This window comes from Aegilops tauschii, chromosome 1, assembly GCF_002575655.3.
Source record: "Aegilops tauschii subsp. strangulata cultivar AL8/78 chromosome 1, Aet v6.0, whole genome shotgun sequence".
NCBI lineage: Eukaryota > Viridiplantae > Streptophyta > Magnoliopsida > Poales > Poaceae > Aegilops > Aegilops tauschii.
Window position 1 is genome coordinate 33824745 of NC_053035.3, and position 15983 is coordinate 33840727.

The following is a 15983-nucleotide window of genomic DNA, read 5'->3' on the forward strand; positions in this document are numbered from 1 at the left end:
GGAGCGGCCACAGGAATGTGCAATCGTGTGTGTAGGAGCTGGGAGGGGCAAGCATAAGGGACGAAGACGGGGGTAACATGTCGGATGCGATCATACCAGCACTAAAGCACCGGATCCCATCAGAACTCCGAAGTTAAGCGTGCTTTGGCGAGAGTAGTACTAGGATGGTGACCTCCTGGGAAGTCCTCGTGTTGCATTCCCTTTTTAATTTTTTTGCGCCGCGTGCAAAACAAAACGCACGTGCGCGACATATGTTTAGCACGTTTTATTATTTTGCACGTTTACGGTAAGTTTTAGCTCGCTGCTCATTATTCACGCGTCTAGCGGCGGCAAGCGTGTTCTGAAAGGGGTCGAAACCATGGTAAATAGGTACTGGTGCGGTTGAACCGTGGTAAAACTCTTCTCCGTGGTTGAGCGGGAGCGGCCAAAGGAATGTGTAATCGTGTGTGTAGTGGAGCTGGGAGGGGCAAGCATAAGGGACGAAGACGGGGGTAACATGTCGGATGCGATCATACCAGCACTAAAGCACCGGATCCCATCAGAACTGCAAAGTTAAGCGTGCTTGGGCGAGAGTAGTACTAGGATGGGTGACCACTTGGGAAGTACTCGTGTTGCATTCCCTTTTTAATTTTTTTGCGCCGCATGCAAAACAAAACGCACGTGCGGGACATATGTTTAGCATGTTTTATTATTTTGCACGTTTACGGTAAGTTTTAGCTCGCTGCTCATTATTCACGCATATAGCGGCGGCAAGCGTGTTCTGAAAGGTGTCGAAACCATGGTAAATAGGCACTGGTGCGGTTGAACCGTGGTAAAACTCGTCTCCGTAGTTGAGTGGGAGCGGCCAAAGGAATGTGCAATCGTGTGCGTAGTGGAGCTGGGAGGGGCAAGCATAAGGGACGAAGACGGGGGTAACATGTCGGATGCGGTCACACCTGCACTAAAGCAACGGATCCCATCAGAACTCCGAAGTTAAGCGTGCTTGGGCGAGGGTAGTACTAGGATGGGTGACCCTCTGGGAAGTACTCGTGTCGCATTCCCTTTTTAATTTTTTTTGCGCCGCGTGCAAAACAAAACGCACGTGCGGGACATATGTTTAGAACGTTTTATTATTTTGCACGTTTATGGTAAGTTTTAGCTCACTGCTCATTATTCACGCGTCTAGCGGCGGCAAGCGTGTTCTGAAAGGGGTCGAAACCATGGTAAATAGGCACTGGTGCAGTTGAACCGTGGTAAAACTCGTCTCCGTAGTTGAGCGGGAGCGGCCAAAGGAATGTGCAATCGTGTGTGTAGTGGAGCTGGGAGGGGCAAGCATAAGGGACGAAGACGGGGGTAACATGTCGGATGCGATCATACCAGCACTAAAGCACCGGATCCCATCAGAACTCCGAAGTTAAGCGTGCTTTGGCGAGAGTAGTTCTAGGTTGGTGACCTCCTGGGAAGTCCTCGTGTTAGCTCGCTGCTCATTATTCACGCGTCTAGCGGCGGCAAGCGTGTTCTGAAAGGGGTCGAAACCATGGTTCTACCGCTGAGCTACATGTGCTGGAAGGTTGGATCATGCAGTTAAACAGGGAACCCACCATCCCTGATGTTTGGTATGGCCTGGTAAATTTGGGGGTTATTCTGCCAAAAGCTTCTATACCATAATGCACTCTCATTTGCCCATGGTACAACCTTGCAAATGGTTGTGGCAGAGTAGGTGCACTATGAAGATCAAGGTCTTTGGATGGTTGTTATTCTTTGACAGGCTCAACACAAAGGATATGTTGGTTAGAAGACATTGGAGATCAAGTCAGGAGGATAATCTTTGTCTCATCTGCAATGAATATGTGTATGAGGACAGACTCCATTTGTTCTTCAATTGCAAGTTCAGCACTAGGGTTTGGAATTATTTGGGCATTGATTGGACTGGTGGCTCTGATATTGAAGGGTGTATCATCCATGCTCGGTCCAGCTTCAGACGTCCTTTTTTCTTTGAAGTTATGCTAACAGTTGCATGGAATATTTGGATTCTCAGAAATGGCCGAACATTCAGAGCTGAGAGAGCCACATTCAGTGCATGGAAATGTAAATTCATCCATGATATCTCTCTATTAGCTTATAGGGTGAAGGGCAATATCAAACCCCAACTTTTGGCTTGGATTGATTCTCTGTGGTAAAGCAGGTAGGCTTAGTTAGGCATAGATAGGTCTTTATTCCTAGCTTTTGTATATAGTTTTCTGGTTTTGTACAGTTCTCTTTTGATTCAATAAAGGGCTGCGGGGCTTTTGCCTCACAGTAAATATTAAAAAAACATGGTAAATAGGCACTGGTGCGGTTGAACCGTGGTAAACTCGTCTCCGTAGTTGAGCGGGAGCGGCCAAAGGAATGTGCAATCGTGTGTGTAGTGGAGCTGGGAGGGGCAAGCATAAGGGACAAAGACGGGGGTAACATGTCGGATGCGATCATACCAGCACTGAAGCACCGGATCCCATCAGAACTCCGAAGTTAAGCGTGCTTGGGGCGAGAATAGAACTAGGATGGGTGACCTCCTCGGAAGTCCTCGTGTTGCATTCCCTTTTTAATTTGTTTTGCGCCGCGTGCAAAACAAAACGCACGTGCACGGCATATGTTTAGCACGTTTTATTATTTTGCACGTTTGCGGTAAGTTTTAGCTCGCTGCTCATTATGCACGCGTCTAGCGGCAGCAAGCGTATTCTGAAAGGGGTCGAAACCATGGTAAATAGGCACTGGTACGGTTGAACCGTGGTAAACTCGTCTCCGTAGTAGAGCGGGAGCGGCCAAAGGAATGTGCAATCGTGTGTGTAGTGGAGCTGGGAGGGGCAAGCATAAGGGACGAAGACGGGGGTAACATGTCGGATGCGATCATACCAGCACTAAAGCACCAGATCCCATCAGAACTCCGAAGTTAAGTGTGCTTGGACGAGAGTAGTACTAGGATGGGTGACCTCCTGGGAAGTCCTCGTGTTGCATTCCCTTTCTAATTTTTTTTGCGCCGCGTGCAAAAAAAAACGCACGTGCGCGACATATGTTTAGCACGTTCCATTATTTTGCACGTTTGCGGTAAGTTTTAGCTCGCTGCTCATTATTCACGCGTCTAGCGGCAGCAAGCGTGTTCCGAAAGGGGTCAAAACGATGGTAAATAGGCACTGGTGCGGTTGAACCGTGGGAAACTCATCTCCGTAGTTGAGCGGGAGCGGCCAAAGTGTCGGTGGGAAACGACACCTATGGGATCACAGGAATCCCTACTACGGTTGTTGGGGCGCATGGTTGCAAGAAGAGGAGGATTAGTAATCAGCACAAGGATCGTTTACCCAGGTTCAGGCCGCGAGGATGCGTAAAACCCTAGTCCTGCTTTGGTGGATGTATTGAGTGTTCTTGAGCCTTCCAACTAGCTACGGTGGCTGGGTCGTTCCAAAGAGCCGAATCCTTCTCCAGTACGCCATGGGCCTCCTTTTATAGTCGAAAGGGGCTGCCACAGTGGCACACAGGACGTGGAAAGGCGTACAGTGCTACGAGCTTATCACTCATATTACAGGACAAGACACATTTAATGCATCGCTTAGGTGTCCCCTTGCTTTATTGGGGACGGGAACGAGGCCCATCCCGTCCATCGCCGCTCCTCCTTGCTTCGACACGCGCCTTGGTCAGCGATGCATGCGGCGCCATGTAGGCAGGCAGGCAGCTGAGGTGGCGCGGTGGCAAAGTCTTCACGAAGATCTGCATGCCACCATGCAGGCGCTTGCTGAGTTGGCCGGGGAGCTGCATGTTGCCATGCAGGTGCCTGCCCAGCTGCATGCGAACGACGGTGGAGACTTGGCTGGGGCGGGCCTGGAGGTGGACCTGCTAGCGCCCTTGGCGAGGGCCTTGCCGGGTGGCCCGGCAAGGGCCTCGCCGTGGCGTGCTGTTGTCCCCGGCAAGGATCTTGCCGGGGGTCTTGTGGCTCCCCTCGACAAGGATCTTGCCGAGGATCGTTGTCTTTTAATCCTTATCTGATCTTGAATATTCCTTGTCTTCACAAAGATCTGCATGCCACCATGGAGGTGCCTCCCGAGCCCTGGCCCAACGTGGTTGATGGTTTTGGAGACCATGGGCTCAAGGGTGGTGCGTCCGCTGGTGTTGGACGAGCCGCCCCGACAAGAGCCTTGCCGGGGCCGCGGAGGCTGCCCCGGCAAGGGTCTTGCCGGGGGAACCTGCTTCGTCTCTCTGCTCTTTTGTGGTCTCGGCCTTGGCGTTGCCTTGATCGTCTTGTGCTTTGGTTTTACCTCGGTTCACCTCCCCTGTTCTGCTCGGTGCGGCCGTGGGCGCGGCTCTGACTGTCCGTGCACAGGTAAAGGGGTACAAAGGTGCGCCCCTTCTTTTTTACACCGACTGGAGCCCCCGGGCCTGGGCCACACATAAGCGCGACACGTTGTTGGGCCAGACGCAAAACGGTGCGCAGGCGGGAACGGCGGTTTTTACCGCGGTAATTTTCCGTCTGCTGCGCTTGCCCACGACCTGTGTTGAATGCGTGACGTGGAGGGGTGCGCGTGATGTGGGCGGCATGCGTGGGGCGGTTCCCGCATGCATGCGTCACATCGTGGTAAAGAGGTGGCTCGCGCCTTCCCCGTATAAAGAGGGAGGCGTGGAGGCGCAGCTCATTTACTGGATGGACTCGGGTCGCAGTCTTTAAGTTGCCCACGCACCCCTGATCACGGGGCGGGGAATGGTCGCCTCACCCGTCCTTTCGACCCTGCACGCTCTCCACACGTCCTTCATGCAGGTGGCGAGCTGTGGAGGCGGGAAACCGGGCCGTCGCTGGTTGGGGCAGCGGGACGGTCCCGATTCCCTGCGCCCCCGATGGTTGGATTGCCTGAGCGGGGCGGCCGAGCCCCGGCACCACCCCTTTATAAGGAGAGGGAAGGGGGGGATGGCACTCCGCACTCTTCTATCCTCTCCTGCTTCTGCTTCTTCCTCTCATTTGCCATGGAGAATGGGAACCCTGGCCCCTCGACGGTGGCGGCGTGGGTCGCCGCTCGACAACGCGCCCCATCCTCCTCCTCCTAAGCCCGCGGTGGCGGAGCCGGCCGCGAGGGGAAGGGGGAGGGGGCGAGGCCATGGGCGAGGTCGTGGTGCCCGGGGAAGAGGAGCACGGGGCGGCGCGCCGGCCTCGCCCCCGCCAATGATGCCTTTCCCGATGGAGGGCCATGTTGGAGACTAGCCTCGCGAATTCTTTATCAGGCTGCGCCGGCCTCCGCATCGTCGTCTTCGTCTTCCCGCCCCGTTTGCTCGGGAGATGGAGCGTGACCCACCCCAGACCCTTAGATTGCACATGAGTGGCTGTGGGAATGGGGGCACGCGGGTCGACGTCGACTTCCCGGCTCCTCGGGTCATGTACCTCCGCCGTGGATGGAAGACGTTCTCTCGCATCCACAGCCTGACGGCGGGGCTCGTCCTCTACTTCAAATTAATGGAGGACGGCCTGCTCTCCGTCAAGGTCTTCGGGGATCTTGGAACTCGCCTGAAGTGCTGCGTGGAGAGCTCCTCCGACGGGGATTCCGACGATGGAAGCTCTTCCTCGAGCGAAAGTGACAAGGAGGACAGCGGGGCAAATGACGGGGACGAGTCCGACTAGGCATCGGACGTCCCGCGCCTGGGCGGGTGCGGCAGTAGCAACATCTGCACCTGGCCGCTCCTCCGGTGGAGTTTTGCCTGGGGAGGGGCCAGCTCCTTGAACTTCTCGGGGCCGTCTCCTTGGGCGGCTGGCGTCGGGGGGCTGCAGAAGAGGAAGAGGGCGGGCGGCAGGGACGTCAACTCGGAGTACGCGGACACCGACGCCTTCGTCGCGTGTTCGGCGACCTGCCGCCTCGTCTTCCAGCTCCTTTCCCGGCACCGTCATCACCGACCCATCCGTGGGCGGCCACCGAGGTGTTCTGTTGGTGCTTTCTGCTGCTCGTAGTTTGCCTAGGCGCCCCTTTTTCCCTTTTGCCTCCTTGACCTGCCTCCCGAGGAGAGGGACAAGAAAGGGATCACGGGCATCTCATCTCTTTTTTAATCTGTAAGCCTTCGGGTCTTGTTAAATTTAAAGCTTGTAATCCCCCTTGTTCATGTTTTTCTTTCCGTACGAACTATACCTGTATGGGACATTTTTAATGAAAAAGGGTGCTTCCGTGTTCTTCGTGCATGAGCGAGGCCCATGCCAAGGATGAATCCTTGCTATTTTCATAATAAATGCTATCGCCCGGCAACAGGCCTTGCCGTTTTTCTTCTTTGGCCGACCGTTCTCGCGCTTTTGGCGGAGGCAGGGGCGAAGTAGAGTTAGGCTCCTCGTTCATCTCTTCGCCACCGCAACTACTACCAAATTCCGACCCAGGAAGTTACTCTCGGGCATAGGGAAAAAGGGAGTATGGTGGTTTTAACATAAACGAGGCTTCACATGTCCCAGTTCCATACGGAAACGTACATCAGGGGGATGGAAAATTTATCTGAATCAGCAGCCCCCGGCAACCTTGGCTCGCCGTGGTTGGATCCTTACATCTTCAGCCCCCGGCAGCCTTGCCTTGCCGGGGTCGGAGCGTCAGTTTGTTCTCCTTTTCCCAAGTGGCTCGGCAGAAGTGCCCTGCGAACCAAAGAAAACAAAAAAGACGCACACCCGACCTCTAGGCTAGGGGTTAGTCGCCGCTAAGCACTATCAACCCTAACCGAGGAAGAGACTCAACCTAGCATGCATGCTATAACTTAGGGCGCCAGCGCTTCGTTTATTTATGCTCAGGGTCTGCGCCTGGCTTTGTACAGAGGGTTACATGCCTTGCCGGCAAAGATTGTACAAAAGGTGGCTCGCCGGGGGGCCCGGCAAGCCGCGCCTTATGGGTAAAACTTGCGAAGATGCTCGATGTTACAAGAATTACTCACTGGGACAGCATCTTCGGTCTCCAGGCGGACGGCGCCGGGCCTGGTGACTCGTATTACCCGATTAGGGCCTTCCCACTTCGGCGTCAACTTTTTGGTATTCTTGGCTGACAAAACGCGCCGAAGAACAAGGTCGCCTTCCTCAAAGCTTTGGGCATGAACCTTGCGGCTATGGTAGCGGCGCAAGGCTTGCTGGTAGCATGCTGCTCTCACAGCCGCCCGAAGACGATCTTCCTCAAGGAGCATTGCGTCATCTTGCCGCAACTGCTCTTGCTCAAGCTCATCATAAGCAAGCACTCGAGGTGACCCATATATGAGTTCCGTGGGGAGAACTGCCTCTGCCCCATATACTAGGGCAAAGGGTGTCTGACCGGCGGCTTGATTTGGCGTCGTCCTGATCGACCAAAGAACCACCGGCAACTCATCAATCCAGCGCCTTCCGCTCTTGTGCAGCCTGTCAAAGGTCTTCGTTCTCAGGCCTCGCAACACTTCAGCATTCGCCCTCTCCGCTTGGCCGTTGCTCCGGGGGTGTGCCACGGAAGCAAAAAAGACCTTGCTGCCGAGGTCTTGAACGTACTGCATGAAGGTGTGGCTCGTGAACTGCGTGTCGTTGTCGGTGATAATTCTGCTTGGCACACCAAAGTGGCAGACCAGTCCCTTGAAGAACTTGACGGCTGACTGTGCTGTCACCTTTCTCACTGCTTCCACTTCCGGCCACTTTGTGAACTTGTCGATTGCAACGTACAAGTACTCAAAGCCCCCAACAGCACGGGGGAAGGGGCCCAGTATATCAAGCCCCCAGACCGAGAATGGCTAGGAGAGAGGGATTGTTTGAAGGGCTTGAGCTGGTTGATGAAGCTTCTTTGAATGGAACTGACATGCTTCACACTTGGTTACTAGTGTCATCGCATCCTAGAGGGCGGTGGGCCAGAAGAAACCTTGCCGGAACGCCTTGCCGGCAAGGGCCCTCGACCCTATGTGGGAGCCACATATGCCTCCATGTATCTCCGCCAACAGCTCCGGTCCTTCCTCCCGGGGGATGCACTTCAATTTCACACCGTTCGGCCTCCTCCTGTACAGGACGTCGTCGACGAACTAGTACAGGGCAGACCGACGAGCTACTTTTTCTGCTTCTTCCTGCTCCTCAGGAAGCTCCCCTGTTTGGAGGAATCGGACGGTATGCTGCGCCCATGCCGGAGCCTGGGGCTCGATGGCAAGGACCAAAGGCATCACTTCTGCCATGGGAGTGGCTGTCTCCACGGCCAGGGGTTGACGCCCTGCCGGAGCCAGTTGCACTTTGGCAGGCTTAGTGTGCACGGCAACATCCTTGCTGGCAGTCCCTGGGGGCTCGGCGGGAAAGTACTTGCCGGGACCTGACTTCCTCCGCTTGTTCTGCCCTATTGATTGTTCGACGGATGGCTGAGTTAACCGGAGCAAAAAGGTACCTGGTTCCACAGGTAGCTTGAATGCGGCACGCTTCGACAGGTAACCGGCGATGTCATTCTCCGCTCGGGGAACGTGCTCCGCCTGGATACCGTCAAAGCGCTCCTCCAGCTTCCTCACTTCATCTACGTAGGTCTCCATCAATGGGCTCTGGTAATCCTTGTTGACTTGCCTGACGACAAGCTGCGAGTCACCCCTGACGATGAGCTTCTTCACCCCAAGGTCTGCCGCGATTCTGAGACTGGCAAGCAGCCCCTCATACTCAGCAGTGTTTTTTGTGGACATCTCCCTGGGAAAGTGCATCTGGATCACATACTTGAGGTGCTCTCTGGTGGGTGCGACAAGCAGCACACCGGCACCAGCGCCTTGTAGCGATAAAGCCCCATCAACGTACATGACCCAGTCGCAGTCTGCTTCCTTGCCGAGGAGAGCGGTCTCCTGGATTTCTTCGTCGAGCGTTGAGGTCCATTCTGCAATGAACTCCGCCAAGACTCCGCTCTGGATTGTCGAGGTACTTTCAAACTTCAACCCAAAACTTGACAACTCCAGGGCCCGTTCCACAATCCTTCCGGTCGCATCTGGGTTATGCAGTATCCGTTGCAATGGGAGGTGGGTGACGATAGTGATCTCATGGGCTTGGAAGGAATGACGCAGCTTCCTCGAGGCCATAAGGAGGCCGAAGAGCAATTTCTGCACACCGGAGTACCTCGACCTACGCCCCTGCAAGAGGGAGCTGACAAAGTAAACCGGGTGCTGCATCATCTTCTTCTTCCGCACCACCCCACTTGACTGCGCGGGCACTGCCTTGGTGGCATCAGACTCTGCCGGGGCCTTGCCTTGCCGGCACCAGGCCCTCCGGGGGGGGGGGGGGTCTTTGGCTTGCCATCCGCTGGTTCTGCCGTCGCCACTGCCTCCTCGTCGACCTCCCTCTGTGCCACCAGTGCGGCACTGACCACTTGATTCGTCGCCGCCAGATACAGCAGCAACGACTCTTGTGGTTTAGGCGCAACCAGTATTGGCTTGGAGGAAAGGTATTTCTTCAGATCCTGCAACGCCGCCTTGGCTTCTGGGGTCCACTCCATTGGGCCTGCCTTCTTCAAGATTTTGAAAAAGGGAAGGGCACGCTCGGCGGACTTGGAGATGAATCGGCTCATGGCGGCGACGCAGCCGGTGAGCCGACGCACATCTTTGATCCGCTTGGGCGCCTCAATCTGCTCAATAGCCTTGATTTTGTCTGGGTTTGCCTCAATCCCGCGCTGCGACATGAAGAATCTGAGAAGCTTGCCGGACGGAATGCCGAAGACACACTTCTCAGGGTTCAGCTTAAGGTTGATCTTGCGCAGGTTGGCAAATGTCTCTTCCAGATCTTGCACAAGAGTTGCCCCGTCCTTGGTTTTGACCACTATGTCATCCATGTATGCTTCCATATTTCTATGGAGCTGGTGTTCAAAACCAATTTGGACTGCTCTTGCAAACGTCGAGCCAGCACTCTTCAACCTGAAAGGCATCCGTAAAAAGCAATACGTACCACATGGGGTGATGAATGCTGTCTTCTCTTCATCCTCTCCTGTCATGAAGATTTGGTGGTGGCCCGAGTAGGCGTCGAGGAATGACAACAGATCACACCCGGCCGTGGAGTCAACAATCTAGTCGATGCGTGACAATGGGAAGGGGTCCTTAGGACAAGCCTTATTGATATCTGTGTAGTCAATACACAGCCTCCACTTGCCATTTGCCTTGCGCACCACTACCGGATTGGCCAACCACGTCGGGTGGAGCACTCCTCTCAACAAACCTGCCGCTTCCAACTTCCTGATCTCCTCTGTGATGAACTCCTGCCTCTCCAGAGCTTGCTTTCTAACCTTCTGCTTGACGGGCCGCACATGAGGGCAGACAGCTCGGTGGTGCTCAATCACCTCCCTGGGAACACCGGGGATGTCGGATGCTTGCCACGCAAATACGTCGACATTCGCCCGCAGGAAGGTGACGAGCGTGCCTTCCTATTTGTTGTCGAGGGTGGAGCCTATGGTGAAGGCCCCTCCCATGCCATCCTCCCCGACGGACACCGTCTTGGTCTGCGGTGGCTCAGCTCTGGGTTTCTTGCTCTTGCCGGTAGAGCTCTCTGGCACGTCCTCGACGGTAGCGCAACACTCCAAGGAGGTGCGCTTGCCGGAGTGGGCGCGAGAGGTCTTGCCGGGCTTCTTCTTCCCTCCCAGGCCTTCAGCGGCAGGAGCAAGTGCCTTGACGGCAGCTGCTGCAACTGCTTCCCGGTAGAGCTGATCGGCGCTAATCAGCGCGTGCTTCTTGTCGGAGGGGATGGAGATGATGGTCAACGGCCCGGGCATCTTTAGCATGTTGTAGGCGTAGTGTCCCGCCGTCATGAACTTGGCTAGTGCCGGGCGGCCGAGGATCCCGTTGTAGGGCAAGGGGATCTCGGCCACGTCAAAGACGATCCTCTCCGTCCTGTAGTTCAACTCTCCTCCAAACGTCACGGGCAGTGTGACCTTCCCCTTCGGCTGGCTCCTCCCCGGATTGACCCCTTGAAATGTGCCCGTTTCCTCGAGGTCTCCATCAGGAATTTGTAGCCTTTTGATCACGACGGGCCAGATCAAGTTCAGGCCGGCCCCGCCGTCGACCAACATCTTGTTCACCTTGAGGTTACGTATCATTGGTGAGACCAACAATGGCAAACACCCGACCGCGGTTGTGCGGTCAGGGTGGTCCTCGGCGTCAAAGATGAGGGGCGTGCTGGACCACTTCAGCGGCTTCTGAGCGTCGAACGACGGCTCCGCTGCTGTAATCTCACGCGCCCACTGCTTGAGCTGGCGGTGAGAAGTATGAGCGAGGCGCCACCATCGACGCACATGGCCTCCGTAGCCTTCTGGAATTCTTGCTCACCGGACTCGTCGTCCTCGTCGTGATCATCGTCTTCTTGTTTCTTGTCACGGCCCCGGGCGGGCCTCTCTTGCAGGTTGTCCTTGCCGGGGCGGCTTCCTTGGCCGCCACACTTCTTGCCGGATCCCTCGGCACCGTCCTGACCTTTCTCCTTGTCCCGCCTTTCATACTCGGCCTTTTGGTTTTCAGCAAGCAGCTCGACTTGCCGGCAGTTCTGGAGGTCGTGGCCCTTGGTGCGGTGGATCTTGCAGTACTGCTTGCCGGAGCCCCCTGGCTTGTCGGCAGCTGCTAAGGCCCGACAGGCGGCGCACCCGGCAATCTCCTTGCCGGGGTCGTCTGCCTTGACCTTCTTGGCAACGCCGGTGTCATCAGATCCTTCAACGGCAAGTACGGCCTTACCCTTGCGTTTCCTGTTGCGACGTCGGCCCTTCTTCGTCGGGGCGGCGACGTCTTCATCGATAGAGTCGGTTTCCGCGCCGGCGTCTTCGCCGGGGTACTTCCTTTCCTCTTCAGCCCGGGCGCATCTATCGGCCAGAACTTAGAGTTCGGCCACATCCTTAACCTTGGTCATCGCCAGATCTTCGCACATCTTGCGGTTGTGCACGTTCCGATGGAACGCGCTGATCACAGCGGCGGGATGAACGTCGGGGATGTTGTACTACAACCGACTGAACCTTTGGATGTACTTGTGCAGGGTTTCCCCTTCCTTCTAGGGAATGATATGCAGATCGCTGGCCTGGCCATGAGCTTGGTCGCCTCCTGTGAAGGCGCCAACGAACTCATGGCACAGATCCGACAAAGAAGAAATGGAATCCGCCGGCAAGTGCATCAACCAAGACATAACATTGGGCTTCAGTGCCAGCGGGAAATAATTGGCAAGCACCTTGTCGTCACGAGCTCCGGCAGCCTACATCGCGATGGTGTAGATGCTGAGGAACTCGGACGGATGGGTCTTGCTAGTGTACTTCTGGCCGACGTCGGGCTTGAACGTGCGGTGGGACGGCCACTGGAACTGCCGCAGCTCACGGGTAAAGGCCGGGCAGCCCACCTCGTAAGGTAGGCCGCTGGAGCCCCCCGGTGCTGGGTGGTCCATAGCGGGTCCTGCCTGCTTGTCCGACTGGTGGCGTGTATCACGCCGACGCTCGATAGTGGTTCGAGCATCTTCGTGAGCTCATTCTCGAAGAACTTGGCACTGGTCGCGGTGGGTCCGCGGGTCGGATGACGCTATAGAGATGTTATCACAAGCGCCGTCACGACGGGCCGACGCCCGCGACGGCTGGCGAGGAGGAGGAAAGTGCACCGTGACCGCAGCACCCCCGGTCCTCCCAGCGCTGGCATGTGGTGGCGGATCGTCTTTGTTGGCGACGGCGACGAGGCTCCGGATGGTGGCCCTCCACTCGTTGAGCTTCTCCGCAGCAGGAGGGAAGTCGAGGAGCAGCTGCGCGCGCGCCAAAGCTTCTCCTGGCGTGGGTGGCGGCGACAGCTGCGTGGACCGTGGCGCACTTCGACTTCTAACCATGTTAGAAGGAGCTCCATCACGACCCAGCAGCTGCGCGCCATTTTCACCAGCACTTCGGCGGGCATGCTGAACTCCTTCATCCCGCGGATGACGCACGGGGCTCTTCGCACGGCGGTGCCCAGGGTCACCGGCGTGGTGACGCTGCTCGTCGCGCACACCATGGGAAGAGCGCACAGTGGTCGCCAGCTTGGGCGTCTTGGAGGTTGCTGCGCCGCCCGTGGGTGGCACAACGACACTCCTGGAGGGCTCCGCGCCACCTGCGGGGGCCCCAGCCCCATCTTTAGACTTGGTGATGTGTGCCCGTCGCCAGGAACACGAACGGCACCGCTCGCCAGGCTCTGACTCCCAGGGCGATGCTGGTGCTCGCGGACCGCAACTCGAGTTCTGTCCGCGACCGGGCCGCTGCTCGCCCGTACTGGCACAGGCCGTTCGGCCCCCGATGAGCCGATCGCCGTGGCCGTCTTCTTCTTTGGAGCCATGGCGGTGAAGAAACGCTAGGCTAACTACTAGACTAGATTCTCACAATTTCTTCCCCTGCCTGGCGCGCCAAAGATGTCGGTGGGAAACGACACCTATGGGATAACAAGAATCCCTACTACGGTTGCTGGGGCGCAGGGTTCCAAGAAGAGCAGGATTAGTAATCAGCACAAGGATCGTTTACCCAGGTTCGGGCCGCGAGGATGCGTAAAACCCTAGTCCTACTTTGGTGGATGTATTGAGTGTTCTTGAGCCTTCCAACTAGCTACGGTGGCTGGGTCGTTCCAAAGAGCCGAATCCTTCTCCAGTACGCCATGGGCCTCCTTTTATAGTCGAAAGGGGCTGCCACAGTGGCACACAGGAGGTGGAAAGGCGTACAGTGCTACGAGCTTATCGCTCGTATTACAGGACAAGACGCATTTAATGCATCGCTTAGGTGTCCCCTTGCTTTATTGGGGACGGGAACGAGGCCCGTCCCGTCCGTCGCCGCTCCTCCTTGCTTCGACACGCGCCCTGGTCAGGCAGGCAGCTGAGGTGGCGTGGTGGCAAAGTCTTCACGAAGATCTGCATGCCGCCACGCAGGCGCTTGCTGAGTTGGCCTGGGAGCTGCATGTTGCCACGCATGTGCCTGCCCAGCTGCATGCGAACGGCGGTGGAGACTTGGCTAGTGCGGGCCTGGAGGTGGCCCTGCTGGCGCCCTGGTGGCCCGGCAAGGGCCTCGCCGTGGTGTGTTGTTGTCCCCGGCAAGGATCTTGCCGGGGATCTTGTGGCTCCCCTCGGCAAGGATCTTGCCGAGGATCATTGTCTTTTAATCCTCATCTAATCTCGAATATTCCTTGTCTTCACAAAGATCTACATGCCACCATCGAGGTGCCTCCTGAGCCCTGGCCCAACGTGGTTGATGGTGTTGCAGACCGTGGGCTCAAGGGTGGTGCGCTCCGCTGTTGTTGGACGAGCCACCCCGACAAGGGCCTTGCCGGGGCCGCGGAGGCTGCCCCGGCAAGGGTCTTGCCGGGCGAACCTGCTTCGTCTCTCTGCTCTTTTGTGGTCTCGGCCTTGGCGTTGCCTTGATCGTCTTGTGCTTCGGTTATACCTCGGTTCACCTCCCCTGTTCTGCTCGGTGCGGCCGTAGGCGCGGCTCTGACTGTCCGTGCACAGGTAAAGGGGTACAAAGGTGCGCCCCTTCTTTTGTACACCGACACAAAGGAATGTGCAATCGTGTGTGTAGTGGAGCTGGGAGGGGCAAGCATAAGGGACGAAGACGGGGGGTAACATGTCGGATGCGATCATACCAACACTAAAGCACCGGATCCTATCAAAACTTCAAAGTTAAGCGTGCTTGGGCGAGAGTAGTACTAGGATGGGTGACCTCCTGGGAAGTCCTCGAGTTGCATTCCATTTTTAACTTTTTTGCGCCGCGTGCAAAACAAAACGTACGTGCGCGACATATGTTTAGCACGTTTTATTATTTTGCACGTTTGCGGTAAGTTTTAGCTCGCAGCTCATTATTCACGTGTCTAGCGGCGGCAAGCGTGTTCTGAAAGGGATCGAAACAATGGTAAATAGGCACTGGTGCGGTTGAACCGTGGCAAAACTCGTCTCCGTAGTTGAGCGGGAGCGGACAAAGGAATGTGCAATCGTGTGTGTAGTGGAGCTGGGACGGGCAAGCAATAAGGGACGTAGACGGGAGTAACATCTCGGATGCGATCATATCAATACTAAAGCACCAGATCCCATCAAAACTCCGAAGTTAAGCGTGCTTGGGCGAGAGTAGTACTAGGATGGGTGACCTCCTGAGAAGTCCTCGTGTTGCATTCCCTTTTTAATATTTTTTGCACCGCGTGCAAAACAAAACGCACGTGCGCGACATATGTTTAGCACGTTTTATTATTTTGCACGTTTGCGGTAAGTTTTAGGTCGCTGCTCATTATTCACGCGTCTAGCGGTGGCAAGCGTGTTGTAAAAGGGGTCGAAACCATGGTAAATAGGCAGAGGTGCGGTTGAACCGTGGTAAAACTCGTCTCCGTAGTTGAGCGGGAGCGGACAAAGGAATGTGCAATCGTGTGTGTAGTGGAGCTGGGAGGGGCAAGCATAAGGGACGAATTCGGGAGTGAGATCTTGGATGCGATCATAATAGCACTAAAGAACCGGATCCCATCAGAACTCCGAAGTTAAGCATGTTTGGGCGAGAGTAGTACTAGGATGGGTGACCTCCTGGGAAGTCCTCATGTTGCATTCCCTTTTTAAATTTTTTTGCGCCGCGTGCAAAACAAAACGCACGTGCACGAGATATGTATAGCACGTTTTATTATTTTGCACGTTTGCAGTCATTTTTAGCTCGCTGCTCATTAGTCACGCGTCTAGCGGCGGCCAGCGTGTTCTGAAAGGGGTCGAAACCATGGTAAATAGGCACTGGTGCGGTTGAACCGTGGTAAACTCGTCTCCGTAGTGGAGCGGGAGCGGCCAAAGGAATGTGCAATCGTGTGTGTAGTGGAGCTGGGAGGGGCAAGCATAAGGGACGAAGACGGAGGTAACATGTCGAATGCGATCATACCAGCACTGAAGCACCGGATCCCATCAGAACTCCGAAGTTAAGCGTGCTTGGGGCGAGAGTAGTACTAGGATGGGTGACCTCCTGGGAAGTCCGCGTGTTGCATTCCCTTTTTAATTTTTTTGCGCCGCGTGCAAAACAAAACGCACGTGCGCGACATATGTTTAGCACGTTTTATTATTTTGCACGTTTACGGTAAGTTTTAGCTCG

The 15983-nt window shown here is 55.9% G+C and overlaps 9 non-coding genes and 1 pseudogene across 9 annotated transcripts; all 10 read left to right on the forward strand.

Moving 5' to 3' along the window:
- The first annotated feature begins 82 nt into the window (after positions 1–82).
- LOC120971958 (5S ribosomal RNA) lies at positions 83–200 on the forward strand. The gene has a single exon (XR_005766351.1). It is a non-coding gene; the product is annotated as a 5S ribosomal RNA (ribosomal RNA).
- A 301-nt stretch (positions 201–501) lies between these two features.
- LOC120971962 (5S ribosomal RNA) lies at positions 502–620 on the forward strand. The gene has a single exon (XR_005766355.1). It is a non-coding gene; the product is annotated as a 5S ribosomal RNA (ribosomal RNA).
- Positions 621–921: 301 nt separating this feature from the next.
- On the forward strand, positions 922–1040 carry LOC120971957 (5S ribosomal RNA). The gene has a single exon (XR_005766350.1). It is a non-coding gene; the product is annotated as a 5S ribosomal RNA (ribosomal RNA).
- A 302-nt stretch (positions 1041–1342) lies between these two features.
- On the forward strand, positions 1343–1461 carry LOC120971993 (5S ribosomal RNA; annotated as a pseudogene).
- A 975-nt stretch (positions 1462–2436) lies between these two features.
- LOC120971969 (5S ribosomal RNA) lies at positions 2437–2556 on the forward strand. The gene has a single exon (XR_005766362.1). It is a non-coding gene; the product is annotated as a 5S ribosomal RNA (ribosomal RNA).
- A 301-nt stretch (positions 2557–2857) lies between these two features.
- Positions 2858–2976, forward strand: LOC120972025 (5S ribosomal RNA). Its single transcript, XR_005766414.1, has one exon. It is a non-coding gene; the product is annotated as a 5S ribosomal RNA (ribosomal RNA).
- An 11524-nt stretch (positions 2977–14500) lies between these two features.
- Positions 14501–14619, forward strand: LOC120971985 (5S ribosomal RNA). Its single transcript, XR_005766378.1, has one exon. It is a non-coding gene; the product is annotated as a 5S ribosomal RNA (ribosomal RNA).
- A 302-nt stretch (positions 14620–14921) lies between these two features.
- On the forward strand, positions 14922–15040 carry LOC120971976 (5S ribosomal RNA). The gene has a single exon (XR_005766369.1). It is a non-coding gene; the product is annotated as a 5S ribosomal RNA (ribosomal RNA).
- Positions 15041–15342: 302 nt separating this feature from the next.
- Positions 15343–15461, forward strand: LOC120971986 (5S ribosomal RNA). Its single transcript, XR_005766379.1, has one exon. It is a non-coding gene; the product is annotated as a 5S ribosomal RNA (ribosomal RNA).
- A 301-nt stretch (positions 15462–15762) lies between these two features.
- On the forward strand, positions 15763–15882 carry LOC120972011 (5S ribosomal RNA). The gene has a single exon (XR_005766400.1). It is a non-coding gene; the product is annotated as a 5S ribosomal RNA (ribosomal RNA).
- Positions 15883–15983: the final 101 nt, after the last annotated feature.